The following is a 14,923-nucleotide window of genomic DNA, read 5'->3' on the forward strand; positions in this document are numbered from 1 at the left end:
CCATGTTATCCAGAAACTCACCGTTAATTGTAGATTGGCACTACCTCAAAGACATAAGAATATGGGTTTACAAGTTAATGTAAGTGGTAATAGGATCTTCTGGTTGGAACTTAACATCAGTCGCTTTGAGAAGCTGTTTTTGGAAATTGATGCACAATGTCTGGCCACCCTAAATAGCAGTGATATTTATAGGATGTTGGAGCCCATTCTTGAGCCTTTACCTAAATGCCAGGTTTATTTATACTCAGGGAAAAAGCACAAGAATAAGAACTATGGTATTATATATGAAAGGAGAACATTGTTGAAGGAAAATATTTGTAAGAGAAATCTTAATCAAAGTATGAGTGATTTGGAGAAAAAGAGAATGAGGATTAATGTAAGCACACAATTTAAGAATTGTCTTCCTTTTTTTATAAAAGTGATATTAATAATTCTAATTGGAAAAGGATTTTTACAATACCGTATACGAATAATTCCAAAGGTTTTTGGTATTTATATAGGCAATACCTGACTGAAATAGCTATAAAGTAGTGAATGATATTGGTATTGAGGAATGGATTGCATATGTTAAAGGGTACTATTTCGATGAGAGGACCGAGTCCATACATTTGATTAGTGTCAAACGGGGGTTTGAGACCCTTTCCTTTTGATATTGATGATATTCGCATGGTAATTTAGAAACTTAAAGCATCCAGGGCACCAGGGCTGGGCGGTATCACAAACATTGTAATGAAACAGAATCCAAAGAAGTGGGATACGTTGCTACTTAAATTATTCACGTCCATATGGGAAAGTGGTGAAATACTGAAGGAAATCGATCCTGATTCTTTTTTTTAAGAAAGTATCTAGATCTACACCATCTAACTACAGAATGGTAGCTATGTCAGACACCTGTTGCATCATTTGTAGCTATTTACTGCTGAAAATAATCAATAAAGCGATAGAGTTTCAGAATATCATTCCTTATCAGCAAACTGGTTTTGGGGGTGTATATAATACTTTAAATATTATATATTTGCACATAAATACCTCATCTCTGATATTTTAAGACACCCCGAGAGCAGTTTGTATCTGTATTTTACAGACTATAGCAGTGCATTTGACTGTGTAAACCGGGAAAGACTTTGGTCAAAGTTGCAGAAATGGGGCATTTGCCTGATGGTATTACATTTTATTATGGCAATGTATACCGTGACTTCTATCACTGTGTGTGTTGATAGGGGTGGATCTCTTACAGCCCCGGTTCAAACAACCAAAGGTTTTAAACAGGGATGGGTTATGTCTGTGGTTTTGTATAATTTATACGTGGCAGATCTGAATTTTAGCCTGTCAGGTCTTAATTGCTTCCCTCCAAAAATTGGAGATAATGGTATAAGATGTCTATCCTACGCGGATGACACTGTTATGATGGATAAGAATGCTATCGGACTACAAAGATTATTGGAAGCATTATGTGTTAACTAGCCTCAATGATCTTGTTATTTACACACAGAAGTCCAAAGGTTATGATAATAGGTGCCCAGTCAAAGAAAAAGAGAAAATCCTATGTTTGGAAGATCAGCAATGAAGACTTAGAGGTGTTGGATGTTTATCCATATCTAGGAATGCCCATTGTAAACCACCTCTTGATTTCATGAAATGAACAAATGTTGTCTTGCAGGATGATAAATAGGTGGAATGTTATCAGAATGTATCTTGCAGCTAATGGGCTCACTCTATCGAGGGGTTTACTTCAATATACAAAGAATGCATTGTTCCAGGATCCCGGTATGCATTAGATGCACTAGAGGAGAAATGTGTTTTATGGTTAGACAAATTAGAGAGTAGGATTTGAAGACCAGTACTTAAGCTTCCTGGTACGCTTCCGCCTGAAACAATTAGATGTGAGTTGGGTACCGTATCACTATCTACACTGAGGAAAATCTGCTGTGTCAAAACAAACTGTATTATAATGTTATGAGAACAGTTGAACATGTGAGCCTTTTTGGCATCATAGCGAATGCTACCCGATCTGCATATACAAATACTTATTTGAGTACGCTAAAGCAATATGTGAATTCCTTTCTCCTTAGTGTCGATCTAAGTAATGCTGAACAGGATAATGATGATCCACGCTTTGACTTAATAATGAGGAAGAATGCTATACAATGGGACATGATTAAATCCGTGGAGCACCTAAATACTAAAAAGAGATATGTTCATTATACTATGCAAAGTTTTTAAAATTGACAAACCATGTGGTTATTTAATGAAATATGCAAATTGCGATTTTAAAAGATTTATGATGGTTTCTTTTTTTAAAAAAATATATTACCCTGTAAGAGTATACCAATGGTTGGAATTCTGTCCCATATGAGCTTAGGCAATGTTGTTATTGCTGTAATGAGGTAGAGACGATGAGACACCTACTTACTGGATGCTCTAAACTAAGTAGCCTCTATGTTAAGAGCTACTCAGAATTAGTAAGTGACATAGCTTTTATTACATCGTATCAATTCTGGCCTGCTATTTATGCTGCTATATTTCGGGTATATATTGGCACTGCTTAGTACACATGGAAGAAAATTCTAAGTAATGCAGTTTGATGATGATTGCTTCTTTTTATGATGAATTTGGATTATACATTTGTATGTGCAAGTTGATTTTACATTGTATTTCATAATGTGGTATTTATTTATATATTTTAATGTTATGTAATAAGTTTGTGTATAAGGTTTTAATTAACCAATTTGCACATTAAAGTTATATATTTTTTTAAATAGCTTACCTTGCTAAATTGTGAAACTTGACAAGGCCTAGTCCACTCACATGTGTTCAGGGATTTAGGGAACACGTTTGAGAGGGGAAGGTCCCACTCTTTTCTCTGGGGCTCACAAAAGGCTCAGTTCAAACCTAAGCTAGCTTTGACAAGTCTCTCTCACAGACCAACGTCCTGTGGATGACAGATAAGTGACATTTGACAGGTCACTTCAACCTCCTTCCACTGGATCTGACCATTACTGAGTACAGTGGAGCAGCTACCTCTGGTACTGACACTCAGTAAGGTATCAATGTGTAACGCTCACCTGATTTCCACGGAGGCGCAGGTCTGGCTTCGAGTGCTGATGCTTCTTCAATGGTGAAGCGCAGGACTCTGAAGATGGACAGGAAGGGCCCTCTACTCTGGCTTCTCCGGCTCGCAGGAATATTCCCCTGTGCGTGAAAAGGGAGTATTACCTACTGACTGAGTTATGCTCAAGCCTCCCACTCTCTTCCAACCCTCCACGATACCCTTCCACGATTCCCCGTGAAGTCTCACCTTAGGGTCTGAAAGGACGAGCTCTCCATCCTGCTTCTGACGCAGGGGCGCGTTGAACCCAGTTACTTCACTGGATTGAGGTTGGATGGGAGTTCAGGTAAGCTTGATTATACTGGTAAGGCGCTGTAAAAGTTCTGTTGCAAGTTCAAAAGTTCAAGCTTTAAATAATAATGTTCATTGTCTTTTTTCAGGTGATGAATGAAGATTCCTTTGGAGACTTCTTGCAACAAAACGCTGATGTTGATGTCTTTTCCCCATAGGGGCCGGGGTTCGGAATGCCGGAGATATGGCGCCGACCCGAAGTGAAACGTGCAGTTCCAGTAAAGATCTGGTAAGTCCTAGATGAGCGCTCAGGTAATGTTTTTGCATTCGCTCATCTAATGTCTTTGTCTTTTTTCCCAATAGGGGCCGGGGTCCTGCTTGGAAGCAGCAAGACCCGAAATGAAATGGGAATGACCCAACAGGTAAGTCTTAGAAGGAAACTGAGCTTTTCCTATTCCCTTCCTTCTCTCACCTCTTGTTCTTGTCTTTTTCTCTAGGCTCTGGGAAGTGGCTGTGTATCCGGATGATTGCTGCTGAAGATGGAGGAACCCAGGAAAGGTGAGTGAAATGCAGCGCTGCAGCGATCGTAACGAAATGCTTTTAAAAATGATGTCTTCCCTTTCAGGATCGTCGGTGATGTCTCTGTGGTGCAGATTAGCTGGTAGGTCTCTTGTCTCCCTTTGCAGGTGACCCAGGATGCTGACAGGCGTGGCTGAAGTCCAGATGCAGGAGCTGACACGGTGAGCGTCCAGCTGCGAGGAGCAGAACAACGCGAAGTGTGAGTTACTGATCGGGTGTGGTTTAAATAGCTTTGGAAGAAGTTCCAAGTGTGTATCCTTCCTCCAATCAGGTATGTATCCTTCCCCGACCACACCCGGGTGGAAAGTAGTCCCACAGGTAAAGTAGTTCCTATTCAGGCCTCAAGAAGGCCTGGATGTGGCAGCATGGTCTGCATCAGGTAAGTGCACATTAAAACGCTTGAACACATGTCTAGCTTTATGAGCCTGGCGCCTAAGGCGCCAGGACAGAGGTCCAACATGAGCCTGGTGCCTAAGGTGCCAGGACTGAGTCCAAAGGGCCCCAGCTTGGGCCCGCTGGCACTCCCCTGGGGGAAATGATGCCTGCCTCCGGGGTTGCTGGGTCGGACCTGGCTCCTTGGAGGTAGGCATCATGACAGTACCCCCCCTCAAGGCCCCTCCCAAGGTTCTTCCCTCCGGGGGTTTGGGCTTGTTCGGAAATCTCCGGTGAAACTTTTGTACTAATCGAGGTGCGTGGACATGGTTACTAGGCTCCCACGATCTCTCCTGAGGTCCATATCCCTTCCAGTCAACAAGATAGAAGGGTTTCGACTTTACCACCTTGGAGTCTAAAATGTCTTTAACTTCGAATTCCAATTCCCCTTCAATTTGAACTGGATCTGGAGGCATGGACAATCGGGTTCCTGGTTGTACTGGCTTCAAAAGTGATGCATGAAAAACTGGATGAATACGCATGTTGGACGGTAGATCCAGTTTAAAGGCCACTGGGTTGATTATAGCTTTGATGGGATAAGGTCCTATGAATCTGGGATTGAAGGTTTGCGGGCCCTTGAGGGGTAAATGTTTAGTTGCTAGCCATACCTGGTCTCCTACTTGGTAAGGAGGAGTTTTACTTCGGTGCAAATCAGCGTTTTCTTTATACTTTTTCTTGGCTTGCTGTAAATGAGTTGCAGCTTCTTTGAAGGCTCGGGTTATTGTGGAATGCAGATGATTTACTGCGGGCATTTCCAGGGTCAGAGGTGGATCTAGATCAGAGGTCCGAGGATGGTGACCATACAAAGTATAAAAGGGGGTTTGTCCGGTTCCAGAATGCACTGAATTGTTGTATGCATATTCCGCGATCTAAAGGATGTCTTTCCAATTTAACTCGGATTGGTGTAACATGCACCGAAGATATTGCTCGAGAGTCTGATTGGTTCTCTCGGTTTGTCCGTCGGTCTGGGAGTGGTGGCTGGTGGATAACTGCACATCTATTTGTGCTAGTTGGCAACACTTCTTCCAAAAATGTGAGATAAATTGACTTCCACGATCCGAGACTAAAATGGACGGGAAACCATGTATGCGAACTATATTCTCCAGGAATTCCTTGGCCAAGGTGGAAGCTGAAGGCAAACCCTTTAAAGGGATAAAGTGGGTCATTTTGGAGAATAGGTCCACAATTACAAGGATTGTGTTGTAACCAGCACAAGGAGGCAGATCTGTTATAAAGTCCATTGACAGGGTGTGCCATGGTGCCGGTGGAATATCCAAGGGTTGAAGTAGGCCAGCTGGCCTTTTCTTTTGAGCCTTGTTTTGGGCGCAAATTCCACAAGACAGTACAAAAGACTTTATGTCTTTTCTCCAAGAAGGCCACCAGAAGTGGCGTTTGATTTTTTCCTCCGTTTTAGCGATACCAGGGTGTCCTTCCATTAAAGATTCATGATGATGGGCAATAACAAGTTCTTGCAATTCTTTACTTGGCAGAAACAACCGCTCCTGGAAGTAGGGTAAGTCATCCTTAACTGTGTAATGAGGACCCTTTTGACTCCATTCCAGTAAGGTTGAAGAGTCTAGAAGTTGTTTTACTTGCGTTTGGATATCCTCAATAGATTGCAATGAAGTTAAGCCTAAGATTCTTTGCTCAGGTATGATGGGCACAGGTTCTAAGCTCAAATTAGGTTCTTCCATGCCAATCCGGGATAAGGCGTCTGCTTTTCCATTCTTGCAGCCAGGGCGATAGGTAATTACAAAATCAAATTCTGCAAAGAATAGAGCCCATCGGAGTTGTCGTGAAGATTGAGCTTTGGCCGTCTTTAAATACTGTAAGTTTCTGTGGTCCGTAATTACGGTGATGGTGTGTCTTGCCCCGAGAAGGTAGTGACGCCAAGCCTTGAAAGCAGATTTGATGGCCAGTAACTCTTTATCGGTAATTGCGTAGTTGATTTCAGGAGGAGAAAATTTTCTGGACCAAAAGGCCACTGGGTGTAGTTGGTTAGTTTTTGGGTCTCTTTGCGACAGGACAGCTCCCATGGCTGGACTGGAAGCATCGGTTTCCACTATGTACGAGAGATCTGGGTGCGGGTGCTTCAATACAGGTGCAGAGGTGAATTTGGTTTTCAGGTCCTGGAAGGCTTGTTCAGCCTCAAGAGTCCATTCAAAGCGTTTGCTTTTCTTTAGGAGAGCGGTGATGGGTTGGACTGTTCGGGAAAATTTCGGATGAATCTTCAATAGAAATTAGCAAAGCCGAGCATGCTCTGAACTCTCTTCACCGAGCTTGGAGATGGCCATTTGAGGATGGCGTCCACCTTTTGCGAGTCCATTCGGACTCCTTGAGGTGTCAGGATGAATCCAAGAAACTCAACTTCTGTGGTATGAAAAACGCATTTTTCGAGTTTTGCAAATAGTCTGTGCTGGCGCAGTTTCTCAAGAACTGCCCTAACATGTTTTCTGTGATCAGATTCTGAAGAAGAGTACACCAGGATGTCGTCAATGTAAACAATGACGCAGACATCAATAAGTTCCCGAAGAACATCATTCATAAAGTACTGAAAGGCGGCAGGTGCATTGCACAAACCGAAGGGCATCACCTGATATTCGAAGAGCCCAAATTTGGTGCGGAATGCAGTCTTCCATTCGTCGCCTTCTTTTATGCGCACCAAGTGATAAGCTCCTCCGAGATCTAACTTGGTGTACACACAAGCGTCTTTCACCTGGTCGATAAACTCAGGGATCAAGGGCAGAGGATAACGATTCTTAATCGTTATTTGATTTAGGGCGCGATAGTCTATACACGTTCTAAGGTCGCCTTCTTTTTTTGGCATGAAGAACAGAGCTGAAGAGACAGGAGACTTGGACGGGCGAATAAAACCATTGGCTAGGTACTGATCTAAATACTGACACAAATGCAGGTTCTCAGGTTCCGTAAGAGCATAAATCCTACTACAAGGTATTTGAGCATTGGGTACCAGATCGATCTGGCAATCATAAGACCGATGGGGAGGTAACGTGTTAGCCTGTTCTTTCTGAAAAACGTCTTGGAATTCTTGGTATTCTGACGGTAGCTGTACAGGGGTGGAAGTTGCTGTGGCTAGACCCATAGCTGGATTTCTTGGATAACAAGTTGGTTCACAATCAGGAAAACTTATCTTCTTTGCTCGCCAGTCAATTCTGGGATTATGTGTTTCTAACCAAGGAATTCCAAGAAATACTTGAAATTGTGGGGCCTTGATCACATCAAACACGATTGCTTCCCGGTATCCATCCTGACCCACCAGTGTCACTTCAACAGTGGAATGCGTTACAGGCCCTGAGGCTATTTCGGTTCCATCTACTGTAGTAATGACATCTTGGGTTACTTTCGGGCGGAGAGGAAGCTTAATCCTGGAAGCCAATTCACGGTCTATGTAATTTCCAATAGCTCCACTGTCGATGTATGCTTTTATAGCATGCAACTGCTGAGGCTGTTTTGGGTCCACGAGCACCATTGGCATGACGAAATGCGAGGTCAAAGAGTTAGTTTTCAAGCTCGGCAAGCGGACCCCTACGCTTGCCGGGCTAGGTCGTTTCCCGAATCAGGTCTCTAATTCATTATCAGTAGCTCCAACCACCTTCTTAAGTGGTTTAACTGGACAATTTCGAAGAAAGTGACCGGAAGTCCCGCAATACAGACAAAATTGCATTTGCCGCCTTCTCTCTCGTTCTTTCTGCGTTAATGGTCCTTTAACACCACCGATTTGCATAGGTTCAGATACGTCGGTACTCTTGGAGGTAGCGTGGGTTTTGATCGGTGCTCGGTTTTCATACTTGAACTGATCTGCTTTTCTGTTTTGAAGTCTGTGATCAAGTTGAACCACCAAGTCAATGTAGTCTGCGCAGACCTGGGGTGGGTTCACTATCTGAGCTAGAACATCCTTAAGCTCTCCGCGCAGGCCTCGATGAAACAATGTGATCCTTTTGCTTTCTGGCCATCCAGTTTCCACAACCAGTCTGTTAAAGGTGGCTATGTAGGACAGAAGATCCTGATTACCTTGTCGTAAGGATAGCAGTTCGTTATCAAGGGCCTGTCCTTGAGAGTGTCGAGCGAACAATCTTTCCATGCTGGCCTGGAAGCCCTGAAAATTCTGGAGAATGGGATCATCCTGATTTACCAATGGAATAGACCAATCGGCAGCACTGCCACTGAGGTAAGATAGTATAAAGGCTACCTTGGTCTGGTCGTTAGGGAAGGCTCCGGGTCTGCATAGAAAGTGTAAACGACATTGGTTCATAAAGACGGCATATTTCTTGGGATCCCCCGCAAAACGTTCAGGCGGGGCCAAAGGCATGTGTCCAGGTAGATTAATTTGTACCGGGTTACTCAAACCCATTGATGTGGAAATGTCTCCGGAATTAGGTAAAGGAGTGTGCCCTGCCTGGGCCTGTAATAACCTTTTGGCTAGGTCATCAGTTCTTTCCTTAGATAAGATCAGTTCTCTTTTGAGAGCGTTAGTCTCCTAGCGGGCTGAGTGCACCTCTGCCCGTAATTCCCTCAAAAGCTGGGCCAGCTGGTCAGTCTCGGAAGTCTCCATAGCGCCCGGGTGGGAAATTGTGGGTAGGCTTCGCGTTCTGTAACGCTCACCTGATTCCCACGGAGGCGCAGGTCTGGCTTCGAGTGCTGATGCTTCTTCAATGGTGAAGCGGAGGACTCTGAAGATGGACAGGAAGGGCCCTCTACTCTGGCTTCTCCGGCTCGCAGGAATATTCCCCTGTGCGTGAAAAGGGAGTATTACCTACTGACTGAGTTATGCTCAAGCCTCCCACACTCTTCCAACCCTCCACGATACCCTTCCACGATTCCCCGTGAAGTCTCACCTTAGGGTCTGAAAGGACGAGCTCTCCATCCTGCTTCTGACGCAGGGGCGCGTTGAACCCAGTTACTTCACTGGATTGAGGTTGGATGGGAGTTCAGGTAAGCTTGATTATACTGGTAAGGCGCTGTAAAAGTTCTGTTGCAAGTTCAAAAGTTCAAGCTTTAAATAATAATGTTCGTTGTCTTTTTTCAGGTGATGAATGAAGATTCCTTTGGAGACTTCTTGCAACAAAGCGCTGATGTTGATGTCTTTTCCCCATAGGGGCCGGGGTTCGGAATGCCGGAGATATGGCGCCGACCCGAAGTGAAACGTGCAGTTCCAGTAAAGATCTGGTAAGTCCTAGATGAGCGCTCAGGTAATGTTTTTGCATTCGCTCATCTAATGTCTTTGTCTTTTTTCCCCATAGGGGCCGGGGTCCTGCTTGGAAGCAGCAAGACCCGAAATGAAATGGGAATGACCCAACAGGTAAGTCTTAGAAGGAAACTGAGTTTTTCCTATTCCCTTCCTTCTCTCACCTCTTGTTCTTGTCTTTTTCTCTAGGCTCTGGGAAGTGGCTGTGTATCCGGATGATTGCTGCTGAAGATGGTGGAACCCAGGAAAGGTGAGTGAAATGCAGCGCTGCAGCGATCGTAACGAAATGCTTTTAAAAATGATGTCTTCCCTTTCAGGATCGTCGGTGATGTCTCTGTGGTGCAGATTAGCTGGTAGGTCTCTTGTCTCCCTTTGCAGGTGACCCAGGATGCTGACAGGCGTGGCTGAAGTCCAGATGCAGGAGCTGACACGGTGAGCGTCCAGCTGCGAGGAGCATAACAACGTGAAGCGTGAGTTGCTGATCGGGTGTGGTTTAAATAGCTTTGGAAGAAGTTCCAAGTGTGTATCCTTCCTCCAATCAGGTATGTATCCTTCCCCGACCACACCCGGGTGGAAAGTAGTCCCACAGGTAAAGTAGTTCCTATTCAGGCCTCAAGAGGGCCTGGATGTGGCAGCATGGTCTGCATCAGGTAAGTGCACATTAAAACACTTGAACACATGTCTAGCTTTATGAGCCTGGCGCCTAAGGCGCCAGGACAGAGGTCCAACATGAGCCTGGCGCCTAAGGTGCCAGGACTGAGTCCAAAGGGCCCCAGCTTGGGCCCGCTGGCACTCCCCTGGGGGAAATGATGCCTGCCTCTGGGGTTGCTGGGTCGGACCTGGCTCCTTGGAGGTAGGCATCACTGACTTGACAGTCATTCTCTGCGGGTTGGCACAATGACATATGGTGTTGTGTTCAGCAATCCCCAATTATAACCTGTTGTCTGAGGTCTCCAGAGACAAGGGTTAACCCAATTAGGCCTTGTCTCTGGTACAAGTGAATCTAGTCCTAAACCCGAACTCTGGAGTGACTGAACACTTATCTCACTCCTGTCAACCTGGTGACAGACAGTGAGACGCCTACGGTGGCTTTCTCCTGGGACCCCCATCTTAGGCCAGCAAGAATGCATTCTATACCACTCTGGTGGTATCCTGACATTAGGATGAACCACCAGGGGAATGTCTTACGCCAACTGTAGAAGAAATGGCCACACATCCTGAGGAACCACCAACCTCTCAAGGTTTTCTCTAATGGGCTCTGTGGGATTACTTTTCAGTAACCCACCTTCCCGCTGTATCCTTTGCTTCACTGGTGGGGAACCTTCCCATTGAAAGTAGTCCCTTCTCCACAGGCCTATCTATGATGGCTCCTTTCTCTGTTGGCACATAGGGATCTCCCCCTAGGGATCTCCTCGAACCAGCAAACTGCGTAGTTCAGGTGTCCCATAGGAGCCAAGATTTTCTGGTAGTCCTTCTTCCAAACTTGGATTAGAGAAATGACCACCTACCTCACCAGATGTTGTAGGTAGGACAGGTGCTATAAGAGCCTCATAACTTCAAGCAGATTAGTGTTACACATAAATGCTCTTAAATAGCTCCCGAATTATGTTCTGGATTAAGGAGAGCATGATGTTCTGAATAAATGTGAGACTTAATTCCCCAGAAGCCTAAAACGAGACTTGTTTACTTGTTCATATCTGACATGGTACAAATTGGTTTGTGCTAATACCGAGAACAGCCTGCATTATTGTCACCTGCTTATAGTAATTGTTTGAAATATGCATAATGCATAATGTGTATAAACTTTATAAATATAAAAAATCAAGATTGGAAACATCATTTCAACAGGCTTCCAGTCAAAGCATCCTCCTATAAACTGAGAATATCTAGTTATTACTGAACTTCAAATGTTTTATTTTTAACATTTTTCTTCAGGTGCAACTAGCGCTTTACGTTATTGCAGAGTGCTTTGTGTGAAAAAACTGTTAAATATGCAGCTACTCTCTGCATGTATACATCATAGAGCATCCTGCAGTCTTCCCCCAATTAGATGTGTATATCTTTAAGCCTGTATACATGCCTCAAAGTACATATGGGAAAGACTCAAAAATAGGTGATTATATTTCTTCTATCTAATAGAAGAAATATCCTTGCAGCTGATGCTGGATTTGTCGCTTATTTGTGTGCTGTACTGTCTTCTTTTGCCTGACATTGTTTCTGTCCATATGTTAAGTGTGCTCATGTATTTGCACACTGAGCAGTATAACCCATGAACAGCAGCAGCAGCTTGCTTCACCTTCATCTCCTCTCCTGCTTCTAAAGGTGACGGTTTAGACCTGGAGAAAAGGGAAAGGGCCTTGGCCATCAGGCCACAGTCCATTTACATCCCTTGTACCAGATCACAGTTACAATTCCTAACAAGACAGACCCAACCTTTCCACTCCCTGTGACATGTAAACTTGGGTATATGATTTAAACAAAGATGCAATGTGAAGAACATTGACATGCCAGTTTTTGCCACAATAGGTACATAGTGATGCAAGCTCATGTATGCACCTTCATGTGCTGACCACAGAGATGCTGTAGAGCAGGATTAACATGCACATCTATTTCAACCCAGAGGCATTGAGGCACACTTCACTCTCTCTAACATTGGTGGCCTGTGGGGATGAAAATTCATGGTTCACCGGTAATACAATGGGGACTAGAGTTCAATGGTGGTGTTCGTCTCGTCAATTGGGTGAACACCTCATGGACTGGTTGACCCCCAAATTAACTGGGTTGCAGAATGCGATCCATGATCGTTGCTTCTTGTAATAGGTACATTGCATTAGAATGCATTTGTTTTACACCTGCATGAAAATCGATGCAGGCATAAAATGAAGTGCTCTCCTGAGACATAGGGGGAGAGCAAAGCTGAGATTCTACTTTTGCTTTGCTGCCCTCTTATGGGCCTCATCACGAGTTGGGCTGTAGCCTGTAAATTCGGTGGTAACGGCATTACCGCTGCAATTGAGGGCTGGCCCTATCACGCGTCTGGCTTAATTACCCCCAGTACTGTGCTGGTGGTAAATTTGCCAAAAATATTCCAATTTGTGGTGCAATTACCACCAGCGGTATTACTGTGCAGTAATTGCACTGAAAATTCCCCATAGGGTCCAATTGACCCAATGGGGAGTAACATTTAATGCTCAACCTGTGATCCGACTGTAATACCGCCAAAAGGGTGGGCGCTATTGCAAATAAAGTTGGTTGGTATCCCAATCGGGATGCCGCCCAACTTGTGATGTGTCCCAAAAATCCTGCTTTCCACCCATTTCCCACTGTTTTTGGAGCTATTATCACCGGCGCAATTACGCCCACCAAACCCGTTGGGTCCATTGGACCCAATGAGGAATGGGCAACAACCGCCCACCAGCTACTCGTGATCCAGCGCTATTAGCCAAGGAGCGGTAGCGCTATTTGCACTGGTGGTATCCCGGCAGTATTACCGCTGAGATACTACCATACTCGTGATGAGGCCCTATGTCTCAGGACAGCTGCAAAATGAAGTGGAGCATCAATGAGACACATAAGTTGTTTTTCTGCTGTTTTTCCGCTTTACTTTTTTCTCTCCATCTCATTAGAAAATGACCTCCACTATAGTTCCAGCTAATCCAATAAGAGGTATCAAAACCTGTATTTTTTTGTGATTTTAAAACTGTACTAACGTTGTGCCAAACCTTCCTTTGCATTGCAATAATATGTTAAGAGGAATACTAAAATTACTTTATTGACTGCGTTCTTTATTTCCTTGAGGAGTCATTCCTTAGAAAACAATAACATTCTATGAGGAACTGAGAAGCACTGGGTTGATATACATTGGATTTGAGAGTCCCTTGTGCATTTCCATGATGGCATGTGATTGTGACAGGATGTTGCGATAACGTGGATGTCTGTCAGCCACACACACTAATCCTAGGGGTGTGTGCTATTATAATTGTGCCGCAAGAGCAATGTTAATTGAACCACGACTGGCGTTCTCTTAAGACATACATCTTTAGCGTAAAAAATATAACCTTTCATTGTATATGCTTTTCTGTGTAAAGCATATGTCCGGCTGTGTGTTTATCATTGCTCATATTACTGTGTGACAATCATCTGATTGAGAAATCTATGGGACTTCAAAGCTAATGCCTTTTACCATCTCAGAATAATATTTTAAGCTAGTCTAATAAAGGTATCAATAGTTGGATTGTGTTTCATGAACTGGACTAACACTGCAACCAACCTTTTCTCTGCCCATTATAATTGGTACCGAAATGCACCAGAAATAATGACACATCTCCTTGCTGAGTAAGAAAGAATCATAGCAGGAGAGCGACATTTACTACCGAGATGTTTACAAGAAACAGAACCTGATATCAAGTGAACTGGGGGTCTTGAACCCACTGAATACTACCCACAACACAGCATATGCTGAGCAGACATGCAGGAACTTTGGAGGAGGTAGACTCCACTCCTGAAAGTTTGTTTCTCCAAAAGGGGAATGCAAATGTTTTGGGGATTTGGTATGTGGTACTTGGGCGGGTCAGAAGAAAGAGTCGGACACCTTAAGGATGTTACTTTTCTTAACAGAAATTATAGGTGAAACGGCCTATTTTTCCCTCTTACTAAAGGGATCCTCCTACCTATCTCAATCATCCAAAAGTGCTTGTCTCTCATCAGGAAGTCCAAAAATAAATATCCTACATCCCAAACCTATCTCTACCTGACCGCACTGCTCTCAGATAAAGAGCTTCCGGCTGGTGCAGAGGATAGGATGTTGTATGCCATCATACTCTCGGGAGAGGACTGCACCCAAGCCAATTTCATAGGCACCAGTCTGCAGAAGAAACTCTATTAAAATCCAGCATCTTAAGAACTGGCTCCAGACAGAGGATGTTTTTCAGTTCATCAAACTAGATTGATCTTCTTCATCCCAAGTTAGTTTCTGGGCCTTGGAATTCTTTAGTTTGTCAGTAAACGAGGTAGCCAGGGTCGAGTTCTTTGGAATAAACCTTTTCTAGTACCCAATTAACCCCAGGAAGGCTTGAAGATCTCTTTTTGTCTTAGGGGTTGGTATGTGCTGCACTGCCTTCACTTTCTCCATCTGAGGTTGGATAAGGCCATTCCCCACAAAGTAGCCAAGATATTTCACGGCCTACTTAGCTAAATGGCGCTTTCATGGATTTGCTCTCACCCCTGCTTTTCCTGAGAGAAGGGGCGATTGAAGCATGCTCTTTACAGCTATTACTGGTGACCACCATATTGTCTAGATAGGTCCCAAATAAAGCAGGATGGTTTTAAAGACTTATCTATAAGTCGTTAAATGGTGGCAGCAGCTC

The sequence above is a fragment of the Ambystoma mexicanum genome, chromosome 11 (assembly GCF_040938575.1).
Source record: "Ambystoma mexicanum isolate Mex_15411 chromosome 11, UKY_AmexF1_1, whole genome shotgun sequence".
NCBI lineage: Eukaryota > Metazoa > Chordata > Amphibia > Caudata > Ambystomatidae > Ambystoma > Ambystoma mexicanum.